This window comes from Ursus arctos, unplaced genomic scaffold, assembly GCF_023065955.2.
Source record: "Ursus arctos isolate Adak ecotype North America unplaced genomic scaffold, UrsArc2.0 scaffold_20, whole genome shotgun sequence".
Classification (NCBI taxonomy): Eukaryota; Metazoa; Chordata; class Mammalia; order Carnivora; family Ursidae; genus Ursus; species Ursus arctos.
Window position 1 is genome coordinate 3,606,177 of NW_026622875.1, and position 14,181 is coordinate 3,620,357.

The 14,181-nt window shown below is 36.5% G+C and overlaps 1 long non-coding RNA gene across 2 annotated transcripts in view; it reads right to left on the reverse strand.

Moving 5' to 3' along the window:
* LOC125282045 (uncharacterized) overlaps positions 1-14,181 on the reverse strand; it is a 379,334-nt gene that overhangs the window by 78,084 nt on the left and 287,069 nt on the right. For both annotated transcript variants that reach the window (XR_008960637.1, XR_007189166.2), the window contains one exon: positions 10,941-11,006. This is a non-coding gene — a long non-coding RNA (uncharacterized LOC125282045). The remainder of the gene's footprint in view (positions 1-10,940; positions 11,007-14,181) is intronic.

Sequence of the window (14,181 nt, forward strand, 5' to 3'; positions counted from 1 at the left end):
AGAAGAAAAACATGGGACAGATTCTCTCTTAAAGCCCTTGGAGGAAGCATAGCCTTGCCAACTCCTTGATTTCAGAGCCCTGGCCTCTGAACTATGACAGAATAAAGAATAACCTTGTTTGTGATAATTTGTTATGACAGCCACAAGAAACGAATACACACCTCATCAAAATGTTCCACCACTTAGGTTCTTAGTAATGATAATTGTTCTGCATTCCAAGGATTATTACCACCACTACTGTTAACATCAATGGAGTCCTTATTGCTGTCTGTCCTGTGGGTGATATCTCACCAGAATGCCACATTGAGTGTATGCTTTCTAAGGCCACTATGATACCAATTATCTCATATCAATTGTCTATCTTCCAAAATAGAACTTACAATAAGGATTAGCACACAGTTAGTTTATGTGAGAATGTTCTCCTAGGGACAAGGACAAGGGTGTTAGGGAAGAGTAAAACAGTAATGTCAAACCAAGGTTGTGTTATTGAGCTGGTTTCTGCTCTGGACAAATAAAGCCATATGAAGGGCTATTTGATGTACAGACTTGGCCAGGCCACACTCCTAAGTTATTTAATCATACATCAATCTAATTTTTGCTTTGAAGATATTTTGCAGCTGTGATTAAAATGGAATATTGGGGGGTGCCAAGGTGATACAGTTGGTTAAATGTCTAACTCTTGGTTTCAGGTCAGGTCATGATCTCAGGGTCATGGGACTGAGCCCCACACCAGGCTCCATACTCACCATGGAGTCCACTTAAGGTTCCCTCTCCATCTGCTCCTCCCTCCTCTCGCCCCCCCCCAAAATAAATAAATCTTAAAAAAGTTGACTTTTTAAAAAAGATTTTTTTTTTTTTTTTTTTTTTTTTTTTAGAGAGAGAGTGCACATAAGCATAGGGAGGGGGGAGCAGAGGGAGAGGAAGAGAGATCATCTCAAGAAGATTCCCCACTAAGTGTGGAGCCTGACCTTGGGCTGGATTCCATGACCCTGAGATCACAACCTGAGCCCAAATCAAGAGTTAGATGCTTAACTGACTGAGCCATCCAGGTGCCCCATGAAAAAATTGACTTTAAGTAATCCCTTGACTCTAAGTAAGGGATATTATTCTAGATAATCTAGATGGGATTGATTCAGTCAGTTGAAAGGCCCTAAGAACAGAGCTGAGCTTTCTTTGGATAAATTTCATATATGGGCAGCAGTTCAGCTCCTTCCTGATGGTCTGCCCTGGATGTTGGAATTGCCTAGCAAGCCTCCCTCAATTGCATAGGCCAAATCTTTGCAAGAAATCTATCTATCTATCCATCCATCCATCCATCCATCCATCCACCCATCCACCCATTTCCTAATGATTCTACTTCTCTGGTTGAAACTTGAAGGACATGAATCCCCCAGAAGTACCTCAAGTGGCTATACCAATTGAACCTCAGGATTTTTAACAGAAACAGAAAAGTATTCATCCACAGACTTCTATTTTCACATCATCAAGGGTTCCTTCAGGAGCTATTAATTACTTAACCTTTCCAATTTTGTGCATAACTAGGATGGCTGAGCAAATCTTACAGGTAAACCATGTAGTGATAGCAGATAAATACTACGGAAAAGTAAGCAAGAGATACAACATGGACTGAGAAAAATGACCAGTGGATTCATGCAAACTACTGGTTCCTGCAGCAATGGCCTGATTAAAAAGGTGGCTCAAAGTGATGTGAAGATGATGGGTATAGGAAGAAACATTTACATAGCTATCTCTATGTAGATACAATAAACAAGTTTTTCTAAAACTAAAATTTTAAAAATTTCTTTCTTTTTCCATAATGATCATGGTAAGGAAAAAGATGGTGGGTTTATTATGCTTTACTGCACCCAGTTTAGCAAAACATTTACATAAAAAATGTGAAAGCATTAAGTACTCAGCCATTCATATTAGTTAACACTTATTACTGTATAATATTTCTTCTTTATATAACCCTAATTTCATTAGTCTTAATTGGAAGTAATTATGACTGATTAATTGAACACTTCATTAAATGATTTATCTATTAGTTTAGCTGTGATCCCTAATACTAAAGTACCACGTATGCAAATAGCACACTACTATTTTGGAATTAAGATAAAAATCTCCAAAATACATAACAAATCAAATATTTAAATTAAAATAACATTTATACATGCATGTACAATACATACACTCATGTATATATACATATGCTCATGTGTCCATACATATACTCAGGTTGAAAGGTAAATCAACACACACACACACACACAAAGATACACAAACACGAGTGTGTATATGTATATTCCTGTGTTTAGAGGAAAATCATATTTTTTCTTAACGCAACCTGAAGTTTTCTTCTTAACACAATGGTGAAAATTTTATATGTATATTCCTTTCCATATCTCTATTTTAAATAATCAAGTTTTTTAGACTGTAAAATTTTTAAGTTTTTATTTATCATTGAACTGTATGATCTAGCAATTCCATTTCCAGGTAAAAAAGCAAGGGACATGAGTTCAAAGAGAGACAGACCTGCATTTCCATGTCCACTGCAGCATTATTCACAAAAGCCAAGATATGGAAACAACCTAAATGTCTCTCAGTGGAGGAATGGATAAAAAAGTTGTGGTAAACATATATAACAGGATATTGCTCAAATACAAGAAAGGAAATCCTGCCATTTGCGGACATGGAATATGCTCAGGCAATATGCCAAGTGAGATAATCAGACAAATACTGTAAGACTTTTTTCTGAGTGGGTTAATCCATGAAAATACAAACCAATTACTACGCCTATATTTATACCAGAGTTATCATGACCTATTTGCAGAACAATCATAGATTTCCTAGTGCCTTTAATAAATAAAAGTCATTGATTTTTAAATCCTCCAGAGCCTAGCAAATTGGCATAAAAGTATGTTATAGTTTAATTCAGATTATCTCACCCTATCTTCTTAGGTACTTCTAATGATTATTGCTATACCCTTCTCCAGTGATTCTTCAATTAAAACTCTTCACTGTTAATCTTTTATGCATAGTAACCAGAAAAAAACTAAGGTGATCATGAGAGAATTTTCCCAGATCTTTTTTCTAAAACCCAGAATGACTTGTATTAACGGAAATGTGGCTTTGTCTTTACAGAAAGTGTACGATGAAATCAATAATTATTTCAGGTGGACAAACAGGAACTGTGTGGAGATTACCTGTACAAATTATGATTCTACAACTAAGACAAATACAATCTTTAAAAACAAACAATTTGAAGGAAATAATATGTATTTTATTTTAATGATGAGTCTGATTAATGTTACTCCTGAATGTATATATGTTGTAAAATGCTAATTCATACTAAAGTTACCTATTCTTAGTTGGAAGAGTTATGGATAATAAAAAAAATTTGATAGGACTATATCTAAGTTTTGAACAAATTAAAACTACTTAAGATGATTTAAAGCATAAAGTATAATGCATTGGCTGATATTTCTCCAACTCATAATTGTTTCTCTTTCTGTGTCTCTCTCCTTTTTTTCCCTCTAGCCTAAGAGCATCTTTGAGACAGTGCTTTTATTAATTCCCAAATTAGTGATAAACCCTTGTTTTCTCTTCAAATGACCTCTTTAGTAAGGGACAAGATAGGTAGGAAATACTACCAATTAGTATTGATGAATTGCCATTTCCTCAAGGACTTTCTCAATTTTTCTTGCCAAAAACAAAATTAATCAAATTAGCAAACTTTAATGTATGCACTCAGAATGGAATACACCTATTCTGGCCTATTACAGAAAGAATCACTGATAAAGATTCTTCGATTACCTTGGAACATTTAAGAAAATAACTACCAAAAATATTTCAACTTCTTTTCTCTCATTGGAATGCGAAATGCAGGTAGGCTAGTAATTATGGTTGTGGTTACAATGGCAAATGAAACTGTATTACTCACCCTCCTGCAGTTCGTGAAAGGATCATCACTCAAAACTCCAGGATGATTTCTCCTGGGTACCTCTAAACGGTATCCTTTCTACGAAACTTTTATTTCTATTTTATTTCTCTCTTCTTGGAAATGCTACTGCTTCTTAGATTTGCAGCCTTCCTAATTTCCATCCTGTGCTTTGTGCCTGAGGACAGAGTCTACAGGGACTCCCTTTGCTATCTACTTTTCTTATCCAACTGAAATAGAACATTCTGAATTACTGACCTCTTCACTCCTAAATGAACTTCACTCTTTTGAAAAGCTGGCAGTGATAAACTTCAACTTATTATCCCACAAACTGCTAAACCTAAATAACCACTGAAGTTGTTTTAAGTCTTTTGAAAACATTGTATCAGAATTTCACTCCTGCAGGATACCCACCAGCTGGAAATTGAAACAAAGTCCATTTAAATACAATAAAATGAGGTGGGGAAAAAATCACAAAAGAGGAACTGAATGCTTACAGCTTTATTCAATCCAAGTCTCCAATATTCTGCAATTTCGTGACATTGACAAAAGCTCAGTCAAGTGAAAAAAACGTTACTGGTGATTGATTTGTTTCAGATTTGTTTGTTCTTTGTCACTTGTTACCAAGCCACAGTAAAACCACATCGTGTTCCCTGAAGAACAGGTTTCCGTTGTGGTTTTATTGTGGTCACCATGATGTATTCAGTACTACACTGTGGCAATGCAATTAACTACCAAAACATATTAATAAATTTTAAAACTAACAAAAAGATTACTCCTGAATACGCCTGCAAGATTTCCAAGATTAAGGAAGCACATCTGCTTAACTATTATTAAATGAGTGAAAGTGAAGAAAGAAGTAGGGGAAATGAATAAATATTAAATGTTCTTTGGTGTATACCTTTGTTGTTTTAAGTATTACCCAGTAAAGATTGATTTTTTTTTATTATTCACCTGAAATACTCTCAAGGAATTTGTTAGATATCAATGTCTTTGTCAGCTAGACTGGGTAATATATTCCATTAGGTGGTACTTATATATGTTTGTGTCATAGTGGGTATGCCATATTGTTTACCTAATTGAAGTTACTGAACCCCCCTTTTACAGTCCAGAACAGGGAATATTAAGCAAAACTGCGGGACACAACACTGCACTGGAGAACTTTGATAATGTCATTCTTGTCTTAATATTTTCTTAAGGGGCACCTGGGTGGCTCAGTTGGTTATGCATTCAACTTTTGATTTCAGCTCAGGTCATGATCTCTGGGTCATGAGCTTGAGCCCCACGTCGGGTTCCACACTCAGCACAGAGTCTGCTTGTCCTTCTCCCTCTGCTCCTCCCCCTCAATTGTGTGCACTAAGTCAATAAATAGAATCTTTAAAAATATGATTTTTAAGAATGTAGGTTATTTTAGTAGAATGCCCCTTAATTTGTGTATTTCTGATGTTTCTCCATGACTCTATTTACATTATGTATGTGGGGTGGGATTACCACTTAAATAATATAATGTCCTCTTCAGTGCATTATTTCAGAAAGCACAAGATTTTCCAATATTGGTAATGTTAAATATTAATCACTGGAAGTTGTGCCTGTCAGGTTTCTCTGTAAATACTATTTTTCTTTTTCTAATTGATATTTCTTGGGAAAAACTATGAAAATATTTCAATATTTCTCTTATCGAAATTTCAATGAATAGTTTAACATACATTGATGATTTTCCAGTTTCAACATTCCTACTACATTCATCAGCCTCCATTCTAATATAAAGCTTTTTGTGTGTGTGACATTTATTGTATCAGTATGATTTTATGAATTCTCATTTCATTTGATGGATTATTGTTATTTATTTTGATGCTTGACTTGTCCCAAATTTGGCCAGTGGAAGTCTCTAAGTTTTGTGTGTCCTTTTGACATGGTCTTATAATTCTTTAATTACTTCCTTACTTTCCACTGTAAAAATAAGTACTAGTTTTATCTTCTACTTTACCAGCTACACTCTGAAATCAACTATTTCCCGTGGTTTATTTAGTGGAGAATATTATTTAGAAACCAAGAGCTCAGGGTGCCTGAGTGGCTTAGTCATTAAAGCATCTGCCTTTGGCTCAGGTCATAATCCCAGGGTCCTGGGATTGAGCACCGCCCTCTCCCCACCCCACATTGGGCTCCCTGCTCCTGCTGGGAGCCTGCTTCTCCCTCTCCTACTCCCCCTGCTTATGTTCCCTCTCTCGCTGTCTCTCTCTGTAAATAAATAAAATCTTGAAAGAAAGAAAGAAAGAAAGAAAGAAAGAAAGAAAGAAAGAAAGAAAGAAAGAAAGAAAGAAAGAAAGAAAGAAAGAAAGAAAGCAAGCTCAATGCTACCTACACTCATTGTCACTGGTGTAGCATTGCTTTTAGGTCTTTTGCATAAACAGATATAGGAATAGATATATAGATGTATGTGTGGGTATAACATATAAATGTGTGTGTGTGTGTGTGTGTGTGTGTGTGTGTGTGTTGCCCCTTATGATGACCGTGTTCACCTAGCTTCTGATCATTAAGCCATGTCTGCAGCCCTGGGATCTATCATCCCACTTAGGTCTGAGAACTCACTGCAATGACAGTATATCCAACTGTAATCTCTGGCTTGCAGATAACGGACAACAATAATAGAGTTTTTTCAGTGATATTGATGTTTTTCAAAGAAATATGTTGCTCAAGGTATTGGTGGAGGACACATCAGTCCTGGACAGTCCCAGGTGACAGACTTAAGGGACAGGGAGATCGTACATAATAAATTTATAAGTACACTCATCTCCTTAAACCTTTAATTTTCCTTTTAGAGTATAACAAGTATGTTCTGAAATCTCGACTTCATTTAATGCAGGCCACTTTTGAGCCCAGGTTTTATTTAATCAACTGAGTAAAGTGTTAGAGCTACTTTCATATATTCAAAATAATGCATTAACTATTGTTAATTCAATAATGTTCAGGGTCTTTTTGATCAGTACCCATATCAATAAATTCAGCTAGATCTAACATTTTTTTTCAACCCTTGTATAGCACTCTTAGACTTATTCTCACCTGAATTCATCAGGTTTGTGTCAATATAACTTGATAAAATTTTGTAATTCTTTGTTGTGTCTGGTGCATCCTGTCAGATCAGGCTTTGTAGTCATTCTTTTGTGGTCTGCTACATCTAGTTGTAGGTCTAAGTGCAGGGAAAAGTAATTCATGTAGGAACTGAGAACTGGCATCCACCTAAAAAGCCACTGTCAGGTGAAATCCTTAAGGGGATAATAGGCAATACTTAGCTAATCCCTTGATTGGGGAGGATTCTGCTATTTCTGCCCACAAGAGAACCTCAAAGGAAGTTCATGGTCTTAAATGCCATTTAAATCCATTAAATGCCATTAAAATCAAGCTTTTAAGAAGTATTTAATAACATGAAGTAAAAAAGAGAGAGTAAAAACAATGTGTCTATCACCATAATTATTGAACATAGAAAAGTAAATACATATATATGTTATTCATTGAAGGCAGACTGGAAAGAACTACCATGAAATAAAAGTGGGTTTAGTAAGAGTTCTTGAAAACCACTCTTGTTTTGGGGGAGCAAAGCCTTCTTTTCCACAAAAGCTGCACCATGATGAGTCATTAGAATTTAGCTCCTTTCTGGCTGGCAACATCAGTTAAGAATGTCCTAGGTAACTTCACGTAATCTGGGGATGCTGTGTGTAACTGCCTGTAGGAAGCTACATTGGTTGAACAACTGGGGGGTGGAGGGATGGTGGGTAAAAGAGTAAGAGGTGATACTCTGATAATAAAGCAAAAATGATACATGATTTTAAGTTTAGATTCTTTTATAATTTGAATGTTTCCAGTAGTAAACCTAAGACTTGCTGTTCAGAACATGCTCTATTGCATCTAGCTATTTTAATTTAGAAGTAAAAAAAAAGTCCTCGGTCATTCTATCATTTGTACAATTTTTGTTGACGTTGATTTAGTGTCCATTTAGAGTTTTACTTTAGAAGCCTTTTTGAAAAAAAATCTCATTATTTTTAATAATTCAGTTTTCAACTTTAAAATATGTATAACTGACTTAAGAGTTAATTTATGAAGTTAGTCAGAAGTACCACAGTCAAAGAGAGGCAACTATGAAATGCACCTGCAGCACAAAGATGCTGTGGCAATGCCAACTAACACTATTCTATCCCCTTTTGCACCCAAAAGCAAGTGAAATTATCTCGCACACAAATATTTGATCCTAATCTCAAACAGCTGACACTCCTCTGGAGACCCACTGTCAAGCCCTCTAAAAATTTACACAGTATAAGTCTTCCTGCCCTACTTTCCAATGCTAGTTGACTATCCATTAAAAGCCAGTTTCTGACCTTTTAGAAGCTTCATGACTTTAAATGTAGTAGTGAATAAAAGCAAGCTCACCAGGTTTTCTTTTTGATTACTGTACATGCTTTCAGAATTATCTGTGTTAGATTGGTTCCCAAGTTAGAAATCCGATATATATGTGTATATGTATTTTGTTTTACTATTGTTCTTTTTTTGTTTGTTAAACACCAAAAAGGAGTCACCGTTTCCTCTAGGAGCTAAAGGAGGAGGACTAGCAAGTAGAGAACTATTAAAGTGCCTTTTTCCCCACACTTGGCTCTGCTTGATTTACAAAACTCATAGACGAACATAGAGTAAGTCAGTTTTGTAATTTATATAATACACTTGCATAAGTGTCCCTTCTAGGCTCTCGTGCACACTTGTAACTTAAAAGAAGGGCTTTGATACTTTCAAGGAGCTACCTTTACCATTACTTATTTCAAGGTACTTCTGAAAGAGATCTTTGAGTGTGTGTATGAAAAATCTAAAATAACTGAAAATCAAAACTGACTGTAGAACTCAAGCATGGTCTTGAAATAGTTGCTCTTTTTGATGAGATATATTATTTCGTATGCTTTTCAGATAGCAGCCAGGCAGTATGCCATATATAAGGATAAACAAAATACTCATATTAAAAAAAACAATGTATAGAAGAATTTGAGCCCAAAGAAAAAACATGAAAATACCACTCTAACTTAAATGCACCATGTCAAATTAATGCAAATAATAGTTTAATGTTTACTGTCCAATAACAGGGAGAAACACTAATGAATGAAAATACTAGAGGAGTAATGTTACCAAGATGGCAACATAGGTTATGCCTAGCTTTGCTTTTCCTCACAAGAACAGCAACTAACAACCATTCATGGACAAGGCACAACTGAGAAAATCCTAGAACACAGGGGTAAGACTGAGGCAGTCCTTAGTACCACGAAGACCAAGACAGATCACATTAAATGGGTAAGGGGAGAGGCTACATGCTGACAAATTTCCCCTACCCCCCAGGATGGCGCAGCACCAGACTGACTGGTCTCACCTGAGCTTAAGGCACTCCAGTGGGAAAATAGAGACCAAGGTGGACATTCAACTCCCCAGTGTTATGGGTCACTTCTTGGGAGTCTTTAATGCAGTCTCATCCTACAAGTGCTATGTGAGAATCTGCAGGGCTAACCACTGGGAATCAAATTGTGAAGGAAAAGAGATAGAGGCTTGCAATACCCAGAACTCAGATTTTGGCAGACTGAGTTCCTACCTACAATGCCCAGGTAGTTTCAACCACTATCTTTGCTCATCTGCAAAGTCAAACAGTCGCACAGCCTGACCAGGAAACTTGGCAGGGTACCCGTCTGCCTGATTTGGGTCTTCAAACAAAGAGCCAGGCCCTGGAGCTTGCTCTGTCCCTGCCTAGGCAGGGTAGCTAATTCAAAACCTTACCCACTGGTAAAGTATAGCTCCCAGCCATGCCTGACCAGAAAACCTGGCTGGAATACCTGAAAGCTATATAGCCCAGCAACATTGGAGCAGAGACTCTGGCAGATAGAGTGAGTCACTCAGAGCAAAGCCAGTGGCCCCATTCAGTCAAGGAACCTAGGGAGTCGGTAGGCTCAAGTCAAGACCACAAGCAAAGAGCCTTGCCAGCCTTGGAGGCAATCCTCCTGCCTGGCATAAGCAGTGAAATTAATTCACAGCCCTACCCATTGTTAAATACAGCCTTCAGATTGCTTCATAAGGGAATCAAACCCAAGCATATTAGAATCTGTGTAACCCATCCAATAGCTCAGCATACAGGGGCACTTGAACAAAGAGCACAGCCCATGGCTTAAGCCATCTGCAGAGCAAAACAGGTAGCGCCATCTCACCAAGAAATTCAGTGCACAGTCTTGCCTAATTTATGTTCCCAAACAATGAGCTATGCAGGCTCTGGAAACCATGCTGATACTCGACCAGGGAAGGGGAGCCAATTCATGGTCTTGCCTATTGCTGAATACAGTCCTCAGTCCTGACTACCTAGGAAGCCTGATCAGAAAATCCAAGAAACCATGGAGCCAATCCTATGGTCTCATTTGAGTGGGGAATCAATCCATCAGTACTATCAAACTGTTCATAACCAATGGCGGCCCCCACCTCCAACCTCAGAGCTCAGGTTGCATCCTCACCAAAACATAGACCCTAATAGCAAGCCCTCCTGCCCAAGGACATTACAACAGACATGTCCAGAAACCTAAAATGAGTTGACTGGTGAAAAGATATCTCTGACAAAGTGAACCTGTAACGTCTGGAATAGGAGACTGCTTATTCAAATGTGCAGATACCAACATAATAAATAGAATCACAAAAATCAGGTACACACAGCACCACCAAAGTAATAAAACTCCAATAACTGACTCTAAGGGAATGGAGAAGTATGAGCTGTGAAAAATGCAATATAATTCTCTTAAAGTTTAGTGAACTGCAAGAACACACAGACAACTAAATACAATTAGAAAAAAATACATGGACAGAACAAGAAATTCAATAAAGAAATTGAAACCATTAAAAAAAAAAACCCACAGAAATCCTAGAGCTGAAAAATCCAGTAACTAAACTGAAGAATTCAGACAAGATCTTCAAAATCACACTTAAAGAAAGAATCACTGACCTAAGGGCTCCTGGGTGGCTCAGTGGTTAAGCATCCACCTTCAGCTCAGGTCAGGATCCCAGGGTCCTAGGAAACACAAATAAAAACTACAATGAGATCACCTCACACCTGTCAGAATGGCTAAACGTAAACACAGGAAACAGCAGATGCTGGGCAAGGATGCAGAGAAAGGGGAACCCTCTTACACTTTTGGAGGGAATGCAAACCGGTGCAGCCACTCTGGAAGACAGTCAAAAAGTTAAAATAGAATGACTTTATGATCCAGCAATTGCACTACTAGCTATTTATCCAAAGGATGCAAAAATAGTGATTCAAACGTTCACATGCACCCCAATACTTATAGCAGCATAATTAGCAATAACCAAATTATGGAAAGCACCCAAATGTCCATCGACTGATGAATGGATAAAGAAGTAGTGCGTGCATGCACACACACACACACACACACACACACACACACACAGCGGAATATTACTCAGCCATCATAAAGAATGAAAGCTTGCCATTTACAATGACAAGTGGATAGAACTAGAGTGTATTATGCTAAAGGAAAGATACCAGTCAGAGAAAGATAAGTACCATATGATTTCACTCATATGTGGAATTCACTCAAACAAAAGAGATTAACATAGGAGAAAGAAAAAAAAAAGAGAGGGAAGCAAACCATAAGAGATTCTTAACTAAAGAGAACAAGCTGTGGGTTGCTGGAGGGGAGGCGGACAGGGGATGAGCTAACTGGGATGGGTATTAAGGAGGGCCCTTGTTGTAATGAGCACCAGGTGTTTTATGTAAGTGACACATCACTAAATTCTACTCCTGAAACTAATACTCTATGTTAACTAATTAAAATTTAAGTAGAAACTTGAAACATAAAAAAAAAAAAAATCTCCCAATGAAGAAAGCCCATGCCCAGATAGATGTCTTCACTTTCACCAAACATTTATAGAAAAATTGAAGCTAATCCTTTTCAAATCCTTCTGAAATACTGAAAATAAGGTAACACTCCCAAACTTATTTTGTGAGGCCAACATTACTCTGATACCAAAGCCAGAAAAGGAAAAAGCTTTAACTACATTAAAAGAAAAGCACAGGCCAATATCCCTAATGATTTTAAATGTAAAAATTCTCAATAAAATACTAGCAAACTGAATTCAGCAGTACATTAAAAGGATCATTTGCCATGATCAAGTGGGATCTACCCCTACATCAAAAAAATGGTTCAACATACACAACTAAAAGTGGCATGTTACATTAATAGAATAAATGAAAAAAATCAAATCATCATCTCAACAGATGCAGAAAAAGCATTTGACAAAATTCAACATCTGTTTATGATAAAATCTCTTAACAAATTTGGTATAGATATAAAGAATGTCAATAAAATAGAGGCTACATGACAAGCCCACAGCTAATATCGTTCGCAATAATACAAGATTGAATGCTTTTCCACTAAAATCAGGAACAAGACAAGAATGCCCACTCTCACCACTTCTATTCAATACAGTACTTGAGTTTCTATATAGAACAATCAGGCAAGAAAAATATAAAAGACATCAGAATTGGAAAGGAAGATGTAAAATAGTCTCTTTGTAGATAGCATGATTTTATATAGGAAATCCTAAAGACTCCACCAAAAGCCCTTAGATCTAACGAATGAATTCAGTAAAGTTGCAGGATACAAAATCAACAAAGAAAAATCAGTAGTGTTTCTATATACTAACAAATTATCTGGAAAAGAAATAGAGAACACTGTAATATACAATCCCATCGAAACCAATAAAATACTAAGGATTAAATGTAACTAAGGAGGTGAGTGCTCTCTACACTGAACAAGACCCTGATGAAATAAACTGAAGGTGGAACAAATAAACTGAAAGGTATTCATGCTCATTGACTGCAAGTATATTGTTAAATTTCCATGCTACCCAAAGCTGACTGTAGAGTCAATGCAGTATCTACAAAAATTCCAATGGTATTTTTGTTTTACAAAAGTAGAAAATAATAAAATGTATATGAAGACCTCAAATGGCCAAAGTATTCCTGAGAAATAATAGAACAGGAGATATCACACTTTCTGATTTTAAGCTGTATTATAAAACTATAGTAATTAAAACAGAATGGTATTGGGATCAAAAGCAGACACATGGAACAGAGAAGAGCCCGGTAATAAATCCATGTATATATGACCAACTAATACTCGGCAAGGGAGCCAAGAATACTAAACGAAGAAAAGGCAGTCACTTTAAAAAATGGTTCTGGGAAAATGGGATGTTTACTGTAAAACAATATAACTAGACCCCTATCTTATACCATTCAGAGAAGTTAACCCCCCAAAAAAGACTCAAATATAAGAATCCATAAAACTCAGGAAAAAGAAAAAAAAAAACAGGAGAAAAGCTCTTAGACATAAGTCTTGGCAATGATTTTTCTTGTTTTGTTTAGATATAATAATGAAAGCACAAGCAAAAAAATTGAAAAATAAACAAGTTGGACTAAATCAAACTTAAAACCTTCTGCACAGCAAAAGAAACTATGAACAAAATGAAAAGGCAACTTACAGAACAGGAAAAAATATTTTCAAACCATATATCTAATAAGCAGTTAATATCTAAATATATAAATAACTCCTACAACTCAAAAGCAAAAATCTAAATAATCTAATTTAAAAAAATTGGCCAGGACCTCATTAGATCTTTTTCACAAAAGTATATATGAAATATCAATAGATCCATGAAAAGGGGTTCAGCATCACTAATCATAAGGCAAAGGCAAACCAAAGCCACAATGAGATATCCCCTCATACCTGTTAGAATGGGTATTACTAAAGAGACAAAAAAAAAAAAAATGCTGGTATGGGTATGCAGAGAATGGAACCCTGGTACATCATTTTTGGGATTGTAAATTGGTGTAGCTACTAAGAAAAACAGTATGGAATTTCCCCCAAAAAAACTAAAAACAGAACTATTATATGATCCAGTAATTCTTCTTGTGGGAACGTCCAGAGGAAATGAAAACACCATATAAAGAGAGGCAGGCACCACCTACTCATAGCAGCCAAGACATGGAAATGCATTAAATGTCCCTGGGTAGAAGAACAGATAAAGAATGGACACACACACACACACACACACACACACACACACACACACACACACGATGGAATACTACTCAACCACTAAAAAGGAAATTCTGTCCTTCATGACAAGTGCATGGAACTGGAGGGTATTATGCTAAGTAAAAT